General features: G+C 36.0%; 1 long non-coding RNA gene across 9 annotated transcripts; it reads right to left on the bottom strand.

Annotated features, from left to right (window-relative positions):
* Positions 1-5,415: 5,415 nt before the first annotated feature.
* Positions 5,416-16,487, bottom strand: LOC141634451 (uncharacterized). Of its 9 annotated transcripts, none has more exons than XR_012539181.1 (15): positions 16,195-16,486; positions 15,779-15,970; positions 15,228-15,421; positions 15,018-15,136; positions 13,235-13,391; positions 12,991-13,130; positions 12,796-12,858; positions 12,660-12,716; positions 11,973-12,170; positions 10,944-11,098; positions 10,762-10,861; positions 7,951-10,246; positions 6,609-6,764; positions 6,291-6,387; positions 5,416-5,875 (listed from the first exon to the last, which is right to left on the bottom strand). It is a non-coding gene; the product is annotated as an uncharacterized LOC141634451 (long non-coding RNA). The 9 variants fall into 9 exon arrangements; XR_012539182.1 differs by having other exon boundaries at positions 12,660-12,701; XR_012539184.1 differs by having other exon boundaries at positions 12,660-12,858; positions 16,195-16,237; positions 16,314-16,486.
* Positions 16,488-22,068: the final 5,581 nt, after the last annotated feature.

Below are 22,068 nucleotides of genomic sequence, written 5' to 3'. Positions count from 1 at the left end.
GGAGATGCGCATGTTGAGGTGGATGTGCGGACATACAAGGAAAGATCGGTTAAGGAATGAGGTGATTAGGGAAAAGGTAAAAGTGGTGTCAATAGAGGACAAGATGATGGAAAACCGACTAAGATGGTTTGGCCATGTGAGAAGGAGACCTATGGACGCACTTTTAGGAGGTCGAGACTTGGAGAACAGAAAAGGTCCCTAGAGGTAGAGGAAGACCGAGACAGACATGGTTGAGAGTGATAGAGCACGATATGAGATTTCTGGGGCTTGAGGAGAGTATGGTGACGGAGAGGGCACAATGGAGGGAAAGGATACATGTGGATTTTTAGTATTTGATGTTTTTTTGACATATTTAGTGTTTTTTTATTTAATTTAAAGAAATTAAATTATTTATTCTTCTCTCCTTTATTACACTTTTTACCAACCACTTTCTTATAGATTTTACTTGGTTCATTCCGGATCCTTGATTCTATTTCGGTTTTTAAAAATCGTTTTAATCTTTTCTCTCGATTTAAATTTTAAGTTTTTATAAAAGAAATCCAGAATTCGATTTTAAAACCTCTAAGTTTACCTTGACTTTCTATTACATTTTCGTTCTTCCTTTTTGTTAGAATATGACTCGTCCGAGTCGTATTCGGTTTTGGGTATGTGAGAGTGAGATTAAAAGATGGAGCAAAATAAACTAAGGAATAAAAGCAAAGACATAGAACGAGGAACAGCTACATGGCGAGACACTTGCTTGCGGGTCGCACATGATTCTGACTTTAGATGTTTCATGGGGTGTGTACGTATGAAACATGTTGGCTGTGCACTAAAATTTGGTTGGTGCTTATTAATTCCTTAAGCTTGGCCTTTTGACTTACGGAAGATTTCCTTAGTTTGTTTTGTGATAAACTTTAGTTTATTTAATTAGTCTCCTAATTAGTTTAGGTATATAGTTTTGGGTGGAATAATACTATATAAAGACCCGACTATATTCTAGGTTAATTAAGAGAGAAAGGTAGAAAACTTGGTGAGGCAAGTTTTAGGGCTGCAAATCTTTTGTAATCTGTAATTCTCTCCATACATAGTGAAATACTTCCCTGGCCCTTGTGGACGTAGCTATCATATTGATAGTGAACCACGTAAATTCTTGTGTTCTTTATTTTGCTATTGTTTTTATATCGTCTCAACACGCTTCCGCGCATAACAATTGGCATCTGAGCTAGGTTATTTGATCTGGGAGAGATGATGGCACAACAGTTAGCTACAAAGATCGACAGATTTACGGGAAGGAATAATTTTGGACTATGGCAGATAAAGATGAGAGCTTTGCTTAAGCAGCAGTGTATCTGGAGACCGTTGACGCCGGGTTTCTCCACAAAGGTGACAAAGACTACCGCAGGGGGTGGCAAGTCTTGAGTCGTCGATCCACGGTGGATCGAGGATCCCTGAGTTGGTAACAATGGAGGAAAGGGCTCATGCTACAATCTTGTTATGTCTGGCAGACGATGTTATTACAGAAGTTGCAGGTGAGGAAACTGCAGCTGGCTTGTGGGCAAAATTGGAGAGTCTTTATATGACTAAAACACTCACCAATAAATTGTTATTGAAACAACGTTTGTTTGGCCTCAGAATGCAAGAAGGTATGTCACTTCGGGATCATCTAGATAAGCTTAACTCTATTTTACTAGATCTACGTAATTTAGATGTTAAGATAGAAGATGAGGATCTTTGCGCTTATTTTGTTAGTTTCTTTGCCGTTATCATATGAGAACTTTGTAGAGTCACTTGTGGTGGGTAAGGAGACTTTGACCCTAGAGGAGGTGAAGTCGTCGCTTCACACTAGGGAGTTACGCCAGAAGGCAACTAATGTTGTGGTAGATAATCAAAGCTTTGGGATTGGTTGCTAAAGCGGAAAAGGAAATGGTTGGGATGGAGGGAAAAAGAAGAAGTCTTATAGGCCTAAGTCAAAGGGACCAAGTTCTAGTGATTATTGCCATAATTGTGGGGAAAAGGGTCATTGGAAGTTAGAATGTCCTAAGCCAAAGAAGGGAAATTTTGCTTCTTTTGTACCGCACAACAATCAAAAAGTGATTACGACTCGAGGATGATCCGGCATTGGTGGTCCAAGAAAAGAAGCATCTAGGTGATAGATGGGTTCTTGATAGTGGATGCACATCTCACATGTGTTCTAAACGGGGATTTTTCGACATATAGTCATCATAGAGCAATGTTACCATGGGTGATGGAGCGGTTTGTGAGGTCATTGGAGTAGGCTCTGTGAAGTTTTTAATGCATGATGGAAAGGTTAGATATCTCAAGGGTGTAAGGCATGTTCCACAACTTAAGAGTAATCTTATTTCTCTTGGAATGTTAGACCGGAGGGGTTTTAGATTTCAAGGAAAAGGTGGAGTATTGAGTGTGTACAAGGGTCCATGGGAGTTGCTTCGTGGTGTGAAGTCAAGTGCAGGTAACTTGTATCTTTTACAAGGTAAGGCATTGACTAGGGGGATGTCACCTTCTAAACATTGTGGTAATGTAGAGGTGAGTCATACTAGGCATGTTGGTCTAGAGGGGTTGAATCTTGTCGGTTTGATAGTTGATGATGTCGAAGGTGAGATGGAGCTTGCCGAGGCTCTAGTGGTCGATGGATCAGGATCAAAAAGAAGGAGGTCAACAACCGAATTGAAGAGTTCATATTTTGTTGAGGATGATTGTGTCAACGGGAAGGTGGAGTTAGGGAATACTCCTAAAGGCCGGGTTGATAAAACAGATCGTGCAGAAGAACAACAAAGAGTCTTTCAATTGCGGAGTGGTATGATAAGGTTTGGAAATTTCGAGCCTTGTATACTAAAAGGTAGCTATTTTGTCTCAAGCAACAAGTCTAAGCCAGAAGATGTTGGGTCGAGAGGTGATTTTATGGGGAGTCACCAGTTAGCTAGCGCGTCCGGTGAGGGCGCGGGATCACCCCGGCGAGGGTGTGAGTGCTCCGGCGCGAGCACAGTAAGAGAGCCCGACGGGGCGTCCATGCCTCGGCGTAGGCATTTGACTCCGGCGTGGGTCGGTTCGGCTATAGTGTAGCTCATCTTGGCTAAGGTTGAGCTAGCACGGTGTCTCATGGTTTGAGACCCGGTCTCGCAATCATAGTGTAACTATGGTGGAGGGCTCAGTTGACTGGAAGTTGTTCGTAGATCCGACTGTCCGAGTCAAGGTGGAGATTGTTAGAATATGACTCGTCCGAGTCGTATTCGGTTTTGGGTATGTGAGAGTGAGATTAAAAGATGGAGCAAAATAAACTAAGGAATAAAAGCAAAGACATAGAACGAGGAACAGCTACATGGCGAGACACTTGCTTGCGGGTCGCACATGATTCTGACTTTAGATGTTTCATGGGGTGTGTACGTATGAAACATGTTGGCTGTGCACTAAAATTTGGTTGGTGCTTATTAATTCCTTAAGCTTGGCCTTTTGACTTACGGAAGATTTCCTTAGTTTGTTTTGTGATAAACTTTAGTTTATTTAATTAGTCTCCTAATTAGTTTAGGTATATAGTTTTGGGTGGAATAATACTATATAAAGACCCGACTATATTCTAGGTTAATTAAGAGAGAAAGGTAGAAAACTTGGTGAGGCAAGTTTTAGGGCAAATCTTTTGTAATCAGTAATTCTCTCCATACATAGTGAAATATTTCCCTGGCCCTTGTGGACGTAGCTATCATATTGATAGTGAACCACGTAAATTCTTGTGTTCTTTATTTTGCTATTGTTTTTATATCGTCTCAACACGCTTCCGCGCATAACACTTTTTGTTTTTCATTCTCCCTTTTTTTATTCGCATTTTGAGGCGTGCGTACACTCATGGACGGTTCGAAAGGATGATTCATGTTAGCCGACCCCAAATCATTTTGGGATTAAGGCTCTGATGTTGTTGTTATAATAATTAGTCATATTAGTTTATAATTAATAATTAATTATATTTATGTATAATATTAGTATTATTATTATTATATTAATTTAATGTGCAGGCAAGACGGGAAAGTGAGGCGGCAGAGCAAGACGGGATTATGAGAAGAAATGGCGGAGGTGAAAATAGGCCAAATCATGGAAAAATAAACTAAGTAAAGGAGCAGCTGCTAATTTCAGACGGTCTTTGTTGAGCTTTTACTATCACCTCCCGCCACCGTGGCAGCCACCACTCACCACCACTCACCACCCTCCACTTCCAGCATCACGTACCAACCATCCAACCACCATGGACCACCGCAACAGCCACCACGAACCCTTCTTCCAACCCTAGCCAAAAACATACAATTACAACCATTTCATGCGACCATCTTTCAACCACCACCAAAGCCACCTCCAGCCACCGTGGCAGCCACCTCTCACCACCATTGGTCACCCTTAACTTCCTCCATTACAACCCAACCACCCATGGCCACCACAACCACCCAAAACAGCCACCATGACCTCTCCTTCCACCCCCGTCCATAAACAACACAAACAACACCCATCTCATGCACCCATCTTTCAACCACCCACAACAGCCACCTCCAGCCACCGTGGACCTCACCTACGACCACCACTAACCACCCCTGACATCCACATCACTAACCAACCTCCGACAACCAGCATGGACCACCACACCAACCGCCATAGCCTCCCGTATACCCCTCGACAAACAAACACCTCCCATGTTTTCTATGCCGGTAAGCCGGCATTAGCCCTCACCACCGGCAGACAGCACGCAACCCATCTCAATTTCTGAAGTGCTCGATGTCGGCTTAGCCACCGGCAGCCGGCCTACCGGCATATAACACGCAAGCCTCAAACTCGCAACCGCATTAATCAGCTCTTGTTCTGTATGCCGGTGCCCCGGCAGCCGACAGACCGGCTCCCACTACACCCCAGTTAATTCCTCCCTTTTTTTGACGCTACTCGGTGCCAGTACCAGCCCCGGCCGTCGGTGGCTCGGCAGAGGATGCTTGTTGCTGCGTTTTGCCATTATGTCGATGGTTTTGTTTTTATGCGTCGATTAGTTTGCTTATTATTATTATTATTATTATTATTATTATTAGATTATAATTATAATTATAATAATTATAATTATAATTATAATTATAATTATTTTAATATTATTATTATAATTATAATTATTAGTAGTAATTAGTAGAAGTAGTATATAAAGACTACATTAGATTAGAAAAAGGCAAGCTAACCTTAGATTATCTTACTCTACCTTAGAAATTAGACTAGTTAGTTCATCTTTCTCTCAAATATTTTAGAACCCTAGTTAGAATATTTCTCCTCTTTTAATTTTCCTCTAGACAAGTTGTAATCTTTACTAAAACTAGTTGTTGCACCGCACCCTATCGGGCGCGGTGCCCCAATTTGGTAGAATTCTAAGCGGAAGTACGTTGGTAGAAACCAGCTGCCTTGACGAGGAAAAAATCACCATTTCAAACACCCAAATAGATGCGTTAACAATCGGTATAGTAGGCAAAACACGAAGGAAGCCAATTCCTAAGCATGTGATATGCTCGTTACATAGCTTATAAATAAGGCGAACGAGCATAGAACACCTAAACAGCAACCAATGATAAACCAAAGATCATTTACAACATTAGTTCATAATTTCATCTCTCTATTACAAAAACCATCCTTATGGTCCTACCCGCAGTCGAGTATCTTTGACCTCCGACAAATGTGTTTTAGCTGGCTAACATTGTAGTTGTAGCAAAATTTAGTGTCCATGCTATTACACCTTAGACAGCCATTTGAGAATCTTGTCTGGCTTCTTAAGCTCTTTCTTCGTGTCATTTGATTCCTAATCATCCATGGCGTCTACGTCGGAATCATTTGGCTCATTTTCCATCGATTCTACTTTTGTTAATAACTGAAATTCAGAAGTTTTACATGTCACCAATGTTATACAAAACAAGTTTATCATTAATTATGTTTACTTCTTGATTCTTAACATTCAGAGTCCTACGCTCGTACTCGTGTCAGGTGTGTGCCATGCCAATCAAGAATATGACATGGAATTACACATAATCAATCAACCCAAAGTATAATTTGAACAATATCATAGAAAATTATATGCATTCAATGGACCACACAGCATAAGAAGGAAGTTAGCGTCATTATAAATTATTACGCCCACTTTAATTTCTCATTATTGACCTAAAGTTTAATTTTCCTATACTCCACATTTCTAATCAATCAGAAAGTAAGAAACACACTATTCTTGTGGTTTATGGTAAGAATAAGGTGTTTAAGAAGACATATGAACATGATGAAGTGGCCACTACCTGTCATTTCGCAGTACTAAGAGCAGCTTGTCGCCCCTTTTCGCAGCAAGCCAACTCCCATAACTTGACTCCAAGCTGTAAACGACAACATCAACACCTAACAAATTCAAAAAAAAAAACATTAATCCCTCAGAGAAACCACTTCAAGGAAACACAGATATAAATTACCCCAATCAAGCACTGTTTAATCAGGTATATGCACATGCCACAACAAGGAACAACACCTGAGTGTGTAATGACCGCTTGAATTAATATGCAGATACTGTGGTGGACTATTTGATGAAAAACAAATATTTTGAGACAAATAAACGACTTTACCAGGGGCAATTGTGGCTTTTTACGTCATTCCTCGGTTACTAAAGACTCCTCATCGATCTGATCAAAATCATCTCTAAGTTGAACCACATGTAAGCCTTTTAATACTTAAAAGGGATACGATGACCTGAGTTTCCAAGATGGCTTTTTGGCTTTGAACTGCAAAATGAGAAACACACAGTTCATTATATAAATCTTAAAGATCACAAATCGAGCAACTATGTTAAGTGAATTAGTGTAGAAACATAAATGATGTAGCTTGATAAGAGTAGGCTTAAACCATACAGAGAAGGGGGATATAACAATATACCAATGTGCTCTAAATCAGATATGTGGAATATCTAAAACCAAACTTTCAATAATCCGTCTATCAAAATGAGACTTTTAAGTAAAATTGAACTTATTTATGCCTCTCTAGAAAATATTATCCCTTTAACTTTGTTGGTCAAGCAATGTTTAGTTTTGCCAATATTCACTCACAGTAAACAATATTACAAAAATTTTGAATACAATAATATGTAAATACTCGGTAAACAGACGGGCTATTAGCAAAAGTGACATGGTCTTAATTAGTTTAACAACATTTAAAAAAAAACAGCAACTCACATAGTTTAACAACATTTAAAAAATCAAACTGGCAATTTCAGTTCGTTGTTCTGCTGTAAGCAACTACTATGGTTAACCTATTGAGTTCCAAATCAGCATCAAAGCAATTAGTCATTGATTACTCACTCGCATAAGTGCATGACTCACCACCTGATTTGTCTTAATACTTGTAACATGAGATCCTGACTCCCAAGTCCTCCCAAACTAATAAAGAAGGTAAAGATACTAACTACTCTCATGTTTCAGTCATGTGCCCATTTTAAAAGGTAAGCTACATGAGTTATAATCAATATAAAGTTCGACCTTATTCTTAATATTCTTCGCAGAATCAATCTCGTATATGGCATAATTAGGACCACTGGTAGACATTTATTATTTCATAAAGCAGTTTACAGTGGACTAATGCTATACTTACCTAGACTTGCTTATATCCGTCAAGAATTGGTGGAGTGCTAAGCGGAAGTGAGCCGATAGTGTTTCAAAAAAAAAGGAGCGTAATCTAACATAACTTCATCAAGGCAGCCCATTATCGCGGTACTGCGTTTAATGCTCGCCCCTTATTTATAGTCTATTTGCCATTTGAAGTTTATAGTGGACTAATGCTGCTCTGGTTCATATGTAATGAGGAAATGGGTTAATTTTCGCATTATGATTCAATCTTCTCAATATGCTTTGTTTGGGTTAGTTGTATTTTCTCTTTGGTTTCGGTTAGACTTGATACCAAAAGTTGTGTTTATACCTGTTAGACTTGCTGGAAGTTTTCCCTGATGGAGACCTTTTTGTACCATTATTCTTAATTCTGCAATTTTCAAGAAGAATTGCATTAGTATAAATACTAAAATCTCAACCAAATATTCAACAATAATATTTCGGAGCGTGCTCAATGATTAGTAAAGGCCGAGTGTTACCCCTGTAAATAGTAACATTTCAAACAAATAATCAAATTTATTTACATTGTTATATAGGTGGGCCATTAGCATAATCTCGGCCGCTCCCAAATATAGCCCCATTTCATAACAAACTTCACTCTCATGCTGATGCAAGGACTTTAAGTAATTAGGTAGTACTACCTCCATCTCAGTCATTTGTTTACCAAAGATTAGAATACCCTCACAAAGAATAAAAAAACGGTAAACAAATGAGTGGGACGTGGGATGGAGTAAGTAAGAATTATCATCACTGTAAATATCATATGGCTTCTTTATTTATAAGATCATTAATTTTCATGTGACCCTTTAAACCAATTAAACAACCTCGCCAATAGATCAAACTAACCAACATCTAGAAATCAGCTACAAATAACCATCTTGACAAGAAAATGTGACAAATAGCAGTTTGACATGCAATATAACTAAAATAGGGACAAAGGAGACATAAGCATGATGTAATCCGATGAAGTATTAAAATGTAAATAATCACATTAAAAGCATTTGGTCTTGCTTAAGACTGTCATCACTCAAGACCTCACAATCTCCTTTAATTTTACACATCTATTTTGATTGCGTATGAGAACCGCTTTAATGTAAATAATCAAATTAAAAGCATTTGGTCTTTCTTAAGACCGTCTTCACTCATGACATCTCACAACCTCCTTTAATTTTCCACATCTATTTTGATTGCGTATGAGAACGGCCTTAAATCAAGATGGTCTTAAACAAGAAAAGGTAAATAAAAAGATAAGAACAAAAAAATACCGGTAGACTAAAAAAAGCCCACCTTTTGAATAAAATCAACACCGAATTTCTAGCAACTATGTCCGAATCCCCATTTCTTAATCGTTTTAAGTAGTGTTTTTTGTAAATAACCCCCTTTTATGTTATGTTTTTTTACAAATAACCCCCTTATATGTCTATTCTTTGTAATAACCACCTTAATTTCTTCATAATCAAAAAATTAACACCCAAACGAAATTACGATGACGATCTTTATAAAACCCGATCTAATTACGACATTCCGACTTTAACTTAACTAAACTATCTAAACTACCCTTACTAATTACACTCACCCAACCCACACCCTCCTACCCCACTCATTCAAATCATTCATCCGCAAATCAATTGTTCACCCTCCATACTCAACACTCCTCCCCTAAATCAACGGAATTACGATGATGATTTTTTGGTTTTCTTTCATTTTCTCACTATTCGGAGGAAATTACAGATCCACCAATAGTATGGAGATGCTAGAAATAAAGGGGACGAAAGAATAGAAAGTAAAAACTAAAAAGGATGAACAACGATACAATGGAATCTACACTGACACTGGTAAAAGTTGATATACACCTTTGGCTGCCAAGCTATTAAGTTCATTTACACTTTCTGCTAATCTATCAAATCAGCGTCTTTTCTTGCCTATCCAACATTCTTTCACATACACTATACATCCCAGCCATCTTCCGCTTATCAAATTCAGACTTCCGATCCGATCAACTTAACTAAACTACCCTTGCTAATTAGAGATGGAATGAAGTTGTTGATGGACAAGGAAGGAGGAGTGTTGAGTATGGAGGATGAACAATTGATTTGGGGATGAATGATTTGAATGAGTGAAGTAGGAGGGTGTGGGTTGGGTGAGTGTAATTAGTAAGGGTAGATTAGGTAGTTTAGTTAAGTAAAAGTCGAAATGTCGTAATTAGATCGGGTTTTATAAAAATCGTCATCGTAATTTCGTTTGGGTGTTAATTTTTTGATTATGAAGAAATTAAGGTGGTTATTACAAAAAATAGACATATAAGGGGGTTATTTGTAAAAAAACATAGTATAAAAGGGGGTTATTTACAAAAATCACTTTTAAGTAATCAAAACCAGGTAAATGTTGTATTTTTTTTTGTAAACTACACGAATGCTGACGAATGATTACATAACACTCATAGTAAACTTTGCTAAATTATTCTTAAAGGGGACATATCTTGTTTGAAAGCTCTTATCAACGGTAAGGTCAAAATCCATCCCGCTGATTCTCTATGTTTTAAACGGTCTCCCTCTAAACTTCCTTCCTCCAATCTCCCAATGCTGAGATTATTCCCGCTTTTGATGCTAAGCAGTCCAGGTAATTAGAAAACAAAAACATTAATAGAAACAAGTGTTGTAAATTCAAGATTACTCAAAAAAGTTCTGATTTTTGAAATGTGTAGATCAAATTGCAATGAACTAATTAAGTCTTAAGTCTGCTTGTTTCATGATCAAGGTTAACATGTCAGTGTACTGTGCAAGAGGTTTATTGAGAAATTACTCTGAACCTTATATGAGCTTTTCAGCAATCGGGTAAAGAGGTAGATCATTCTGTGAAACTGTTTTTAGATGACGCATTATGAGAATTGAGTTGTACTTTGGTCCAAATGATTGCTACTTCAGAACAAAATGAAACACAACGAATTTAATGATCCATTTTGCTTTATTGAACCATAATCCCAAACCAAGGAATCTACGGACTTCTATTAAATCTAAAGCGACTTACATAAGCACTTCCTAGCAATAAAACATAGCACTAAATCAGGAATAGGGGAGTCCTAATTAAGTTTGAAATTAACATAGCAGAATATATGAGATACCTCCTCGGGAATTTGGAGATAATGAGTAAGGTGTTTAGGCCTTTTCAGTAATGTCATTTATATACTTTGATTGCAGTTCCATTGTATCAAATATTCGTATCTGAACAAAGAGGAGTTTATTGAGAATATAGTAAACAATAACTATCAAAATAATGCAATGGTTCCCAGTATTCATTGCTTACCTTCTGAGTTAAACCAACAAAAGAAAGCCAAGGACCCATCTCAGAAGGAAATACATGCTTGTGCAGTGGTCCAACTCGATTGTCATCGACGCTTGAAATACCATTTCTGTTAAAAAATAGACACTCATACTTGTACCTGCCTTGGCATCAGCTATCTACAACAGTTGGCACATAAATATTTAACCGTCATGAGGTTCATGATACATAAGCTTTAAAGGAGCTTAAAAACTATCACATACAGAAGAGCGTTTCCATGTACTCCCTCCTATTCTATATTTTCTTCCCCTTTCATTTTTACACAAGAAATAACAAAGTGAATTTGGACCACACAAAACACACTACCCCATATGTCACTGAATTTGGACCACACAAATCATCCCAAAAAAGGAAATAGGGAAGAAAATCCGAATAACCGAATAAGGAAATAGGTAAGAAAATATAGAATAGGAGGAAGTATTATGATAATGACCAAGTTTTGAAAATTTAGCATTCAGGTATTTTGATGATACATAAACCACTTAGCAACTTTAGAAATATCTCGTGATTTATCATACGCACTTGCTCCATTTCTAATTCTAACCACCACCTATTAAGTTTATTCCAATAATGAACTATTGATCAGAAGTGTCAATCGCGTTTAATTGAGTGTTACCCATGTTCCAACAACCACCAGGTGGTTCATTTTAAGTAACAATTTGAGGTCACTCTAATCCATTAGACGACTCTGAAAATTGTTCACTTGCAAGAATAAGCGACTATTAGATTAATTTAGGAAAAAACTGGTTAGGAAATGGTTCAGGAACTCTGTAGTTATGGCTGTGACCCTGTATATTTGTTTCCCTAGCCATTTTCCAATTTCTGCCACGTGGAACAAGTACAAAACTAAGACAGATGATTTAACCTTTTATGGCACACTCCTAGACTCTTACAGTAGTTGACGATTTGGCGGCATGGTTGCCTAATAGCCCGTAAGTTCCTAAGAGAGTATATGAACTATAGAGCAAATACGGAAGTAGGAAAGAAACTCACCAACCATTCCCTGTGACCCTGAAAACTTTTATGTATTAAGCCGCTTCACAGCAATCAGCACACCAGTTTCAGGCTTAGCAGCCGCATAAGTGTGCTCATCGATCCACACCTTGAACTTTAAATCATTCCACACCACTGGTTCGGCGGCCCTGAACTTTAGCCCAATCTACACTGTATATTTCCAACAATTGCCATCACCTACAAAGAATCCTTAACTATATGAACTAACCGAAAAAAGCAATAAAGTAATATCCCCAACTATAAGAATCAATCGGGAAAATCAGTCGAGTAAAATCCTCAACTATAAGAATCAACCGTGAAAAGTAATTGACGATCAAAATAAACATGAAATGGGTAAGATAAAAGAAGTAATAGGGTAAATTAACAATGTAATAGGGAATGGCTAGTAGGAAAAACTAAGTGGGGGAGAGGAAATGGGAAAAAATGAGTCAGGAAAATGTGAGAACGTGGAGGGTAACTGAGTAAGGAAAATGGATAGACAGAGGTACCCAATTCCGTAAAAGACAAAAACATTATCATGGAGCACAAACAACCACAACCCCGAATACATGCTACTATAGTAAGGCGCTAACTGTGTAAGATAAAGTGAGAGGACCGGTGCTGGCAATGTGTACATAAAACAGCAATAAGATAAGTCAGTGATAATAATATTAACAAAGAAAGTACCTTGATTTCAGATGAAAATTGGAGGCCAAACTCAGAAACATCCTGTGAAACTCAAGACTATTGAAGGGTAAGTTGACAATTAAATAACATTAATACTCTTTTTTTTCATAAATAATGGAACTTTGATTAAGTTAACCAAGATATGTCTTCTTCAGACATCCATCTATGCTTCCCATCCACAACAGCTCCACCAGTTGTTCTGAAAAATAAAAATAAAAACAGTGTGCTGAAGTAAGGAAATTTTGGAAGTGTTTAGAAGGATGACAACAATTAGAGAAAATGGGATGATAGTTGAGGTAGAATAACAATATTCTTACTTATAAAACCATACCTTCAGATAAGGTGTGAAGCCGTATAATCTAACCGGAATACCATCAATAGGAACTAAACCACTACACTTTTCCTCGCCATCACTCTCGCTGCCACCAACTGCCGTAATACAAGATATCAACAACAAACCACATAGCGAACCTAATCACCATCAACCAAACTCTTTTTAGTTTATAGGGATCATAAACTATCTTGTTAATCAAAATCAAAAGTTACATGTAAACCAATAGAATTTAAATGCAAACCTCACTATCGGATGTCGGAAAAACGGCGTTGTTGCTGTACAATCAGAAATTACGCAGTTGATGTCTAAAATGCTGCCAACTTCAGTACGCTGCCATCAGCTCATCAAGCTTGACCTCCTTCACCAGCATCTCTGTCCAGCATCTCTGTTCGGCCGAGCTATGCACAAAACGAACAAATGGTGGAATAAATCATATTATTTTATAAATAATATTATGACTGAACCTAAATTAGTGTTTGTAGAATGTGTGACATGCTCATTTATTCAACCTAGCTAATATGGGGTCTATTTGGTACTCGTGATCTCTTTCACATATCTGGAATAGAAGTCTCATGTTAATATAATGAGGCCAACCATCCAACTATCAAACGTGTGAGATACTCATCAACCGATAAGCTAAAAGCATAATTACCGTATTGAATAACCACATAGTTTGCTGCCATGGTAATGTAAACATAAATTTTAAATAGTTCTCTTACAAGAAATGAGTATTAAACGGTGAAAACAGTTATTTGAGCATAACATAGACAATAGAGTTAAAATCTGACTTAAGATTTCCATAACAGATCATAACAAATTCTTTTATGAGAAATTAATCAACATACAATACAATAGTCATGATGCTTTTGGTCAAATACTTTGGTCTCCCAATATATTAATATGGGACTGTTTATTGGGAGTAGAAGATTAATTGAATCTTTCATCGGCTAAAAAACGCTCATAGAGCATGTCAAAACATGAATTTTGGACGCCGATTAGTGAAATAAGGTAAACACAAACCCAAGTTTCTCCAATCAAACCAAACACCTACTGTAACACCGTATTGTGGGGCCTTTTATGAGACCATTTTCTTGATAAAATGAAGCTAAACCCAATTTAATTTTCTTTTTGGATACTATCCTAAAGTTTTACCCAGTCACACACGGTCTCACATGTATGACAATCCTTTTATGAAAGAAACCCATTCTATTTAACGCTATTAATAAATGAGTGTTTTTCATGTAAAGGGCCAGTCTCATAGTGTAAGACCGTCGGGCAAATAAATTACTATTACCTAGTAGATAAAGAATGTATATTCACACCCAAGAAAACCATCAAGAATGTCCCTAAACTCTTGGTATCTGAGCAGGCCGATCCCAACAACTTATAGCATATTATGACGAAATTAATACCCCAAGTATCCTTTAACTCACACGATGACTTAAATATCAGTCCTCGTAAATGAAGCCAAGAGTAATAAGATATAGCTGAAATTAGAGAGTAAAACGATCAACTCCAAAGAAACGGTAGTTAACGGCCTACAACATGACGCATATGCGCAAGGTGGTATTCATAACCATGCTGCTTGTTTCAATTTGGTTAGGATAAAGAAAGACATAAGACCTGACTGAAATTCATCTAACAGATTTGAGTAACATGAATGTTCCAAGTTCTATGTGCTAAATTAATAACCTTCACATATATACATAACCCACATAACATGAAAACAATCGCGACATTTTCATGTTAGCTTTAGTGACGACACTTTACTCCAACTCAAATAGTGAAAAAATCCACTCTCCACTGGATAAGTACATTGTTTATTTTTAAAACTGTAAATGTCGTAGGTCGTGAGTTGTAATCATCACATCAGCCCAAGATTTAAACTCAACAAAAACGTAAACAAAAAGTATAAACCATGTAATAAAACCACCAAAGATAGAAGGGCATAAAACAGTATCTTTGAAAAGTAATAAGATTATCTACAACTTGTAAACGAAATTTTTTTGGATGAGAATGCTCACCAACTCGGGCGCATATTCTGTCCCTTGTTTAGCCTTCACACTCATTATCTTAAATTTGACTTTTTTCTTCAGGTCTAGCATTTTTTCATTGTTCTCCGGCTGCTCCGCAAACTTAAAGACTGCCACGCATAATATATTCAAGAATTGAATGATAGAACCCATGAAAAAAGTCTTCTTGTTAAAGCATAAAAAGGTTCATGGCAATGTTACCCGTAGCAACAATATGCTCTCCAAGAGCAAGGATACCACCAGGCGGACGCATGTAGCAGCTTTACAATTATCGTATAAGCTTGAAAATACAAAAGAAGTAATTAATGCGGCACTACCTCACGAGTGCCCGTTTTCATTGCCGGTGGCATTCCTCATCGTGATTGATGATCTCCAACCTCCGTCCTTAACAAAAACTGCAAGAAAATAACAACTATAAAGGGCCATCACTTTCAGAAGCCACTCGCTACCACCGGTGGTCCTCTAATCAGAGGAATCCAAATGTATATATAATTAAAAAAAAAATAACAAATCGAAAATATAAGATTGCCAATATCTTATACCACAATACTAAAAAACACAAATTTTCAGTCATATACCAATCCATGATAAAAAGAAATATACCAACTCATAATAAAAACACCAAAATAACCAAGAAATCGATTGAAATTGGAATAATAACATGATCGTAATTGTGCACCCCGACATGCAAAGGTTTACAAGAGAGTGGGAAAATAAAGGAAGAAAATGCACAGGGCAACTTAGTTACTTACCTCAAGTATGGCAATCAGGTTGCTCTATCTATTGCCGCAAACAGCGGAGTTGCCTGGCGGCACAATCTGACTGCTTCTAATTGAGATTAAGTACTTCAATGACACAATAAAGGAAAATAGTTGCTTAGTAAAGTGAGAATGTGCCTAAAAGTGTCCTTCTTTGTCAATGTCTGGGCATTAAACAAAGTGTACCTGACATAAAAGTTGAAAACTTTGTATGAATCAAGAGATTAAAAAGCAGAGATAATAAAATCCAATGCAATTGACAAGTAATTTGAATTGCATTGCTTAACAAATCAAACATATAAATTTGCATTAAGATCAAAGTCAAACATCAAATATAATCATGCAAAAAGCAAACAAATCAAATCTAAATCCCAAATTAAATCCAGAAATCAATTAGATGTATAACTCACTATATATCACGTGCCAATCTTCTCCACAACTTCTTTAATCATCCTAAAATTAGAACTGAACGTAAGAAGGTCGTACATGGACAAGGGAGTAGGAGGGAAGAGAGAGAAAAGAAGAATACAGCAGAAGACGGAAGCAAGTTGACATTGGAATTAGAGGGAAATAGAACTGAAGAGTAGATTAAAAATGAATGAGGGAGAATGAGTGGTGGATATGACATTATTACTGTAGATAGAGAGAGAGAGAGAGAGAGAGAGAGAGAGAGAGAGAGAGAGAGAGAGAAAATGTACGAGATAAAAGGGAAAGCAACGAGAATATAGAAGAAAGAAGAGCCAGGGGCAAAATGGTTAGAAATACCCAAAGTTACTGTGCTGAGAACAATAACCACACTTTGAGATTTTTAAAGAGTACTAGGTAGTATACCGCGCTTCGCGCGGCCTGTTTTAATATTTTATTATTATAATTGAAGAAAAATAATAGAATTCATATGATCTTTAATATTTTTACTTATAAATAAAAATAAATTAATATTTTTTAAGTTTAACTTCAATATTTTAAAATAACACACATACAATTTTAATTATTAAAACTAATACTAAGTGATAATTAATTATGCATGATCAACGTTTTATAAATAAATTTGTGACTTATCTAATATCATATTAATTAAAATAAAATTTATTTGAATAACGCAACGATCAACATTGAGTTCTTAAATTATATTATTTAGCGAAATATTATGTCCCGAATCAGTTAATATTTGTTCAAAATGATGTGAATATAAATTTATGTAATTTACATTTTTATGTATAACGGTATGATAATTATGTATCAAACATATAGAGTCCAAATTCAACTTATTCAATTCTTTTGATTGTGTGTTGCAATTGTTATGTGTCAGACATATCTATAAGAAATTTGCACCTTTTGTTTTTTTAAACAACTATCTATTGTATTCTTTTGATTGTGTGTCGCAAATATTATTTTTTTGAGGTTTAACTTAAAAGTACTTAAAAGATAACATATAAAATATTTATCTTAAAGTAATATTTAGTTTGGCATAATCAATATTTTATACTTGATGCATACATATTTAATTGAAGATATTAAAGAAAATTGTAACGTGTTTTCTACTTTTTCATGTCGTTTATAATACTATATATATATTACTTAATAATCATTACTTTTGTTTTGATTATTTAAATGTACTCGCGATCAATGTGTTACTGTGTAAATACATACTCCTTATCACACTATTTAAACCTATCAGAATCTTATATGTATTCAATTTATCGCAATATAATTAATTTTTTTCATTCTCATACTATAAAAACTTATCTCTTAATAGTTTTCTTTTAAGTTTTATTTTCAATAAATACAATGACTCTCCCAAATATATTTTTATTATCGGATTTAATGGTTTAAGTTTTATAACTTTCTCAAAATACTTTTTTACGTAAATGTAAAATATTGTGAGACACTCACTTTAATCATCTCTACATATCAAAATATTTCAATAAATATAATCAAAATTATACTCAATTGAAAGCTTTTTTCGCAATGAACATAATTATTTAAATTTTAGAATTTTTATCAAAATAATTTTTTACTAAATTTAGAATCAAATTACCGTAATTTTTTTTATGTAATTTTATAATAAATTTATTAAACTATAATTAATATTTTGCTGAGATTTATACAGCATTTATTATGCTCATATTAAATGATTAACTGTAATTAATGCTTGTCATTAAGGCTGTATAGGACACGTAGCGCATCCACAACGCTTCAACCCAGTTTTATATATATATATATATATATATATATATATATATATGGAATTAATATAATTGCTCTTTAATTTATCCAACTTCTTCATTTCTCATTTGTATACATTTAGTAATTCTGGGTTGTATGTGGAGAATTGAAGAATCCTTCCATAATTCAATAAAAGTTGTTGTCTTTTGGTATAATTTCTCTTCTTAATCTCATTTCCTTTAGTTTATTTACATTTCTTGTTCATTTAAATTATTGTTTGAATTCGTAACCATGTTTATTGTGTTATTCATGCTTGTTTCTTTATCTTTCAATTTCTCTCTTATAGGCATGTGTGAGTAGTCTTATTTAAGGTCATGGGGGATCTTGGGTGATTAAGAGGATTGAAATTGGGTTGTTAACCTTTTGAATTGGGTAATTAATCGGTCTTACTCTTGTGCATATGAAGTGCTCGATGAAATGCTTAAACGAAAGTTTGAGTCTTTTATTAGCATGTTTAACTTATCTTGGTGCATTGTGCTATTGGATGGTTTTAGAAGTATTTAAATGAGATGATTAAATGAAAGTTGGAGCCTTTCTTAGACATATTTGATCCATCTTGGTGCCTATGCTATTAGATAGTCTTTATGCATGTTTGTGATGAGTTTATCTGAACTAAGTGTAAGCTTGTTTGTAAAACCTTACTCCCATGCCTATGAAATGTTTGATGGATTTCTTAAATGAGAGTTTGAGTCTTTCATTATCATGTTTAGTCTATTCTAGGTCGAAAGACAACGGAAGGCCTGTATGGCATGGCCGAGATGAGTTTTTCATACTAAGTATATGCTTGTTGGTTAGCTCTAATTGACTAAGAAATTGTGATCAATCATAGGCCCACATCATTACCCATTTCTTGTTAACAATCTTTCCTCGACTTACCCAAGTAAACCCAAGGACCTTAGTTTTCATTCATTTGATTAGAAGCAATTTTCATTTAGCTTAATTTTATATCTTACTTGCATCTTAGTTTACAATTAATCAATCTTACTTTTGGTTAACTAAAATAGGATTTGAACTGACTAAGTATACACCCCCGCCATCCTTGTGTATTCGACCCCGATTATGCTACTTAATTGGGTAATTTAGAAATTGTTTTTGACCCGGGAATGACGACTAGAACCGGTCATCATAGTTCTGAGTCGGAATCGAGTTCATTGAAGAAGTTATAAGGTAATGGTGATAGGTTACTCGATAAAGTGTCGATCTTTCTCCTTTTACTCGGTTTTTCACTCGTTTTGTCGTAAAGATTAAACCTTTGTGCCTTTACTCATGTGTATGAGGGATTTGGTGAGTTAGTAAGTATTTTACATGGGTGTTTGGCTGTTTCCACAGCTTAAAATCCCTCACGTGATGTTCGGCCTTGACTTTTTCGAAGGCTGTTGTGCTCTTCTTTGTAGACTGTTTTTGGTCGTCCTTGTCCTGATCCTTTTATGTATTGTTATTGGTAAATTGAATGCTGTTTATTCATAGTAAAGTCATGCTCTTTCGCGTCTTAGCTTTGGCTTCAATTTCCGTCTTGAGTTTGGACAAAAATGGCGGCTGTTTTGTACCGTGACTAGTACTGCTCATTCCTGTGTTTTGGGAACGGTTTTATTGCAGCCTTCAGACTGTTTTGGGACAGTCGGAATGGAGTTGCGGGTGGGCTGTTGTGGGACGGTATTTGGAAGTCAATTTGGGTTATGTTGGGTGTTGTTATTTGTGTAAATTATCATTTTCATCTGGTTTATAGTTGAAAATCTCGTGTCTAGGCGTCTCGGTGTGGTCTGTTTGACGGGTCTGGTAGTCTATTTCGGGCCTATTTTGGACTGATTTTGGGATGGGATATGGAGTGGTGTGAGGGATAGTTGTGGGTAGTCGAATGGTGGATGTTTTGGGGGTGGAATGATGGTGGTTGTAGGTGTTTGTTGAGGCGAGAAAGGGGCTGCCCATATGGCTTCCCCTAAGTTGTGGTGATAGGTGGTTTTGGCGCAAGTTTAGTGTATATGAATTATTTAATTTCCGTCTCATGTTTTATATAATGTAATTCGTTAATTATCGTTCTTTCTTTATAATTTATTGTTGGGCTAAATACATTACAATTATTGGGCTTGTTGTGTTGAATTTGTCGGATTTGATATGTGTAAATAGTTGGACTTCACATAATTAGTTTGTTGGGCTTTACATGTTTAACTTGTTGGACACCATATGGTTTATTTGTTGGGCTTCATGTGATGCAATTGTTGGGCTTTACATGTTTTAGCTGTTGGACTCGTCATGTTTGAATTGTCGGGCCAACCTTATATTTTGAAGTGGGCTCAGGAATGAGTCACATAAGCTGGTTTACATTTTATCCCGTAAATTTCACATAACATAAATTATTCATTATCGCTTGTTATATTTTACTTAACCGATATGTTAAATTATGAAGTGGAATATTTATTAATATAATACAAGTATGATATATTTATTATAAATAGTTACTTGTGAGGGGTCGTATTCTTGATAATACCTTGTATTGTTCGGTTGTGAGAGTCTTGGTCCTATCGGATACTAGAGGTGAGCTATAAGCCCTCTAGTTGCGATATGATCGTCGGGATTGATGTTCCTATTCGTTCTTATGGTGAGATGCAAGCCATAAGTATGAATGTGACATTAGTAATCCCGTCCTAGATACTTGTGTGTTGTGTCTTGGACATGCTTTAAAGGTAGTCTTTGAGCCAGATACTTGTGTGTTGTGTCTTGGACATGCTTTAAAGGTAGCCTCTGAGCTAGATACTTGTGTGTTGTGTCTTGGACATGCTTTAAAGGTAGCCTCCGAGCCAGATACTTGTGTGTTGCGTCTTGGACATGCTTTAAAGGTAGCCTCTGAGCCAGATACTTGTGTGTTGTATCTTGGACATGCTTTAAAGGTAGCATCTGAGCCGGATACTTGTGTTGTGTCATATAAGTCTAATTATTGTTCACTTAGCCTTCTTGTATCATACTATTCATATAGCCATGCATGTTTATAGTTGTATTATCATTTAGGGCGTTTTGGGTGGATTGTCTCATATGTATGTATCATATGTCTTATCTATAGTTGACTACACATGTTTTGAATGTTATTCTTATGTCTCAGTACCTACATCAAATAGTTATATTTTTTATGTTCTGATATGTTCCTACTTATCTGTGTTTCGACAATTTGTGGCTGGGAGAACCTTGAGTTACTTCCCACTGACTGTGGCTTTCATGTTTACATGAATTACAGGTTTGTGAAGATGCATTCGTGGGGTTAGACGTGTGAGCTAGCGAGCACCTTGAACTAGTAGTCGGTTTATTAGGATTGTTTAGACTCACCTTTTATCATTTTGTCATTCGAGGGATATATTTTCCCTCACCTTTGACTATCACGTTTGTATAAACTTAACTTCTTTTCCGCGTACTTTATTTATGTTTTAGATTTTAATGAACCCGCGCCTTAAATTTTAAAAGTTTCAAAATTTCCGAAAATTCCACATTTTGTTATTGTATTTTTCTTACCGTTTTTGCGGAGTTTCACAGATCATGATTCGTATAAATAGAAGAATCGTTAACATATCCTAGTCCTAGTTTATAAAAATACTTGTACACGATTGTCTAACCGAAATATATGTGATATAAGAGCATCTTTAATGGTAAGCTACGACGTATTGTAGCTTGACTTGCCACATAAGAATTTTCAGCAACATCGCTTTTAAGCTACACACCCTCCCAATGGTGAGCTATATACAATTGTAGCTTGAATTGACCAACTTCTCATATATCGACCAATAGAAAGAAAGCTATTCATTTTCAAGCATGTAGCTTGGTAGAGCTACAGTAGCTTTCAAGCGGGTTGTAAATTTCCTACAACAGTGGTGAGCAACATGCTTGAATTTTTTTTAAAATTGCAAGCATGTCCTTTTTGTTAACCATTGGAGATGCTCTAAATCACTCATTCACGTATGTCAAAAGCTTCAATTTTTTACTTAGGATGGATTGATTGATTGATTATTAAGGAGGTTTTTTGTCAAAAACTACCTAATATTTACCTTATTATCATAAATACCACATAAAGTTTT

Source organism: Silene latifolia, chromosome Y (assembly GCF_048544455.1).
Source record: "Silene latifolia isolate original U9 population chromosome Y, ASM4854445v1, whole genome shotgun sequence".
In the NCBI taxonomy this organism is placed as follows: domain Eukaryota; kingdom Viridiplantae; phylum Streptophyta; class Magnoliopsida; order Caryophyllales; family Caryophyllaceae; genus Silene; species Silene latifolia.
Note: the sequence above shows the minus strand (reverse complement) of the source record. Positions and strands in the feature narration are given on the sequence as shown.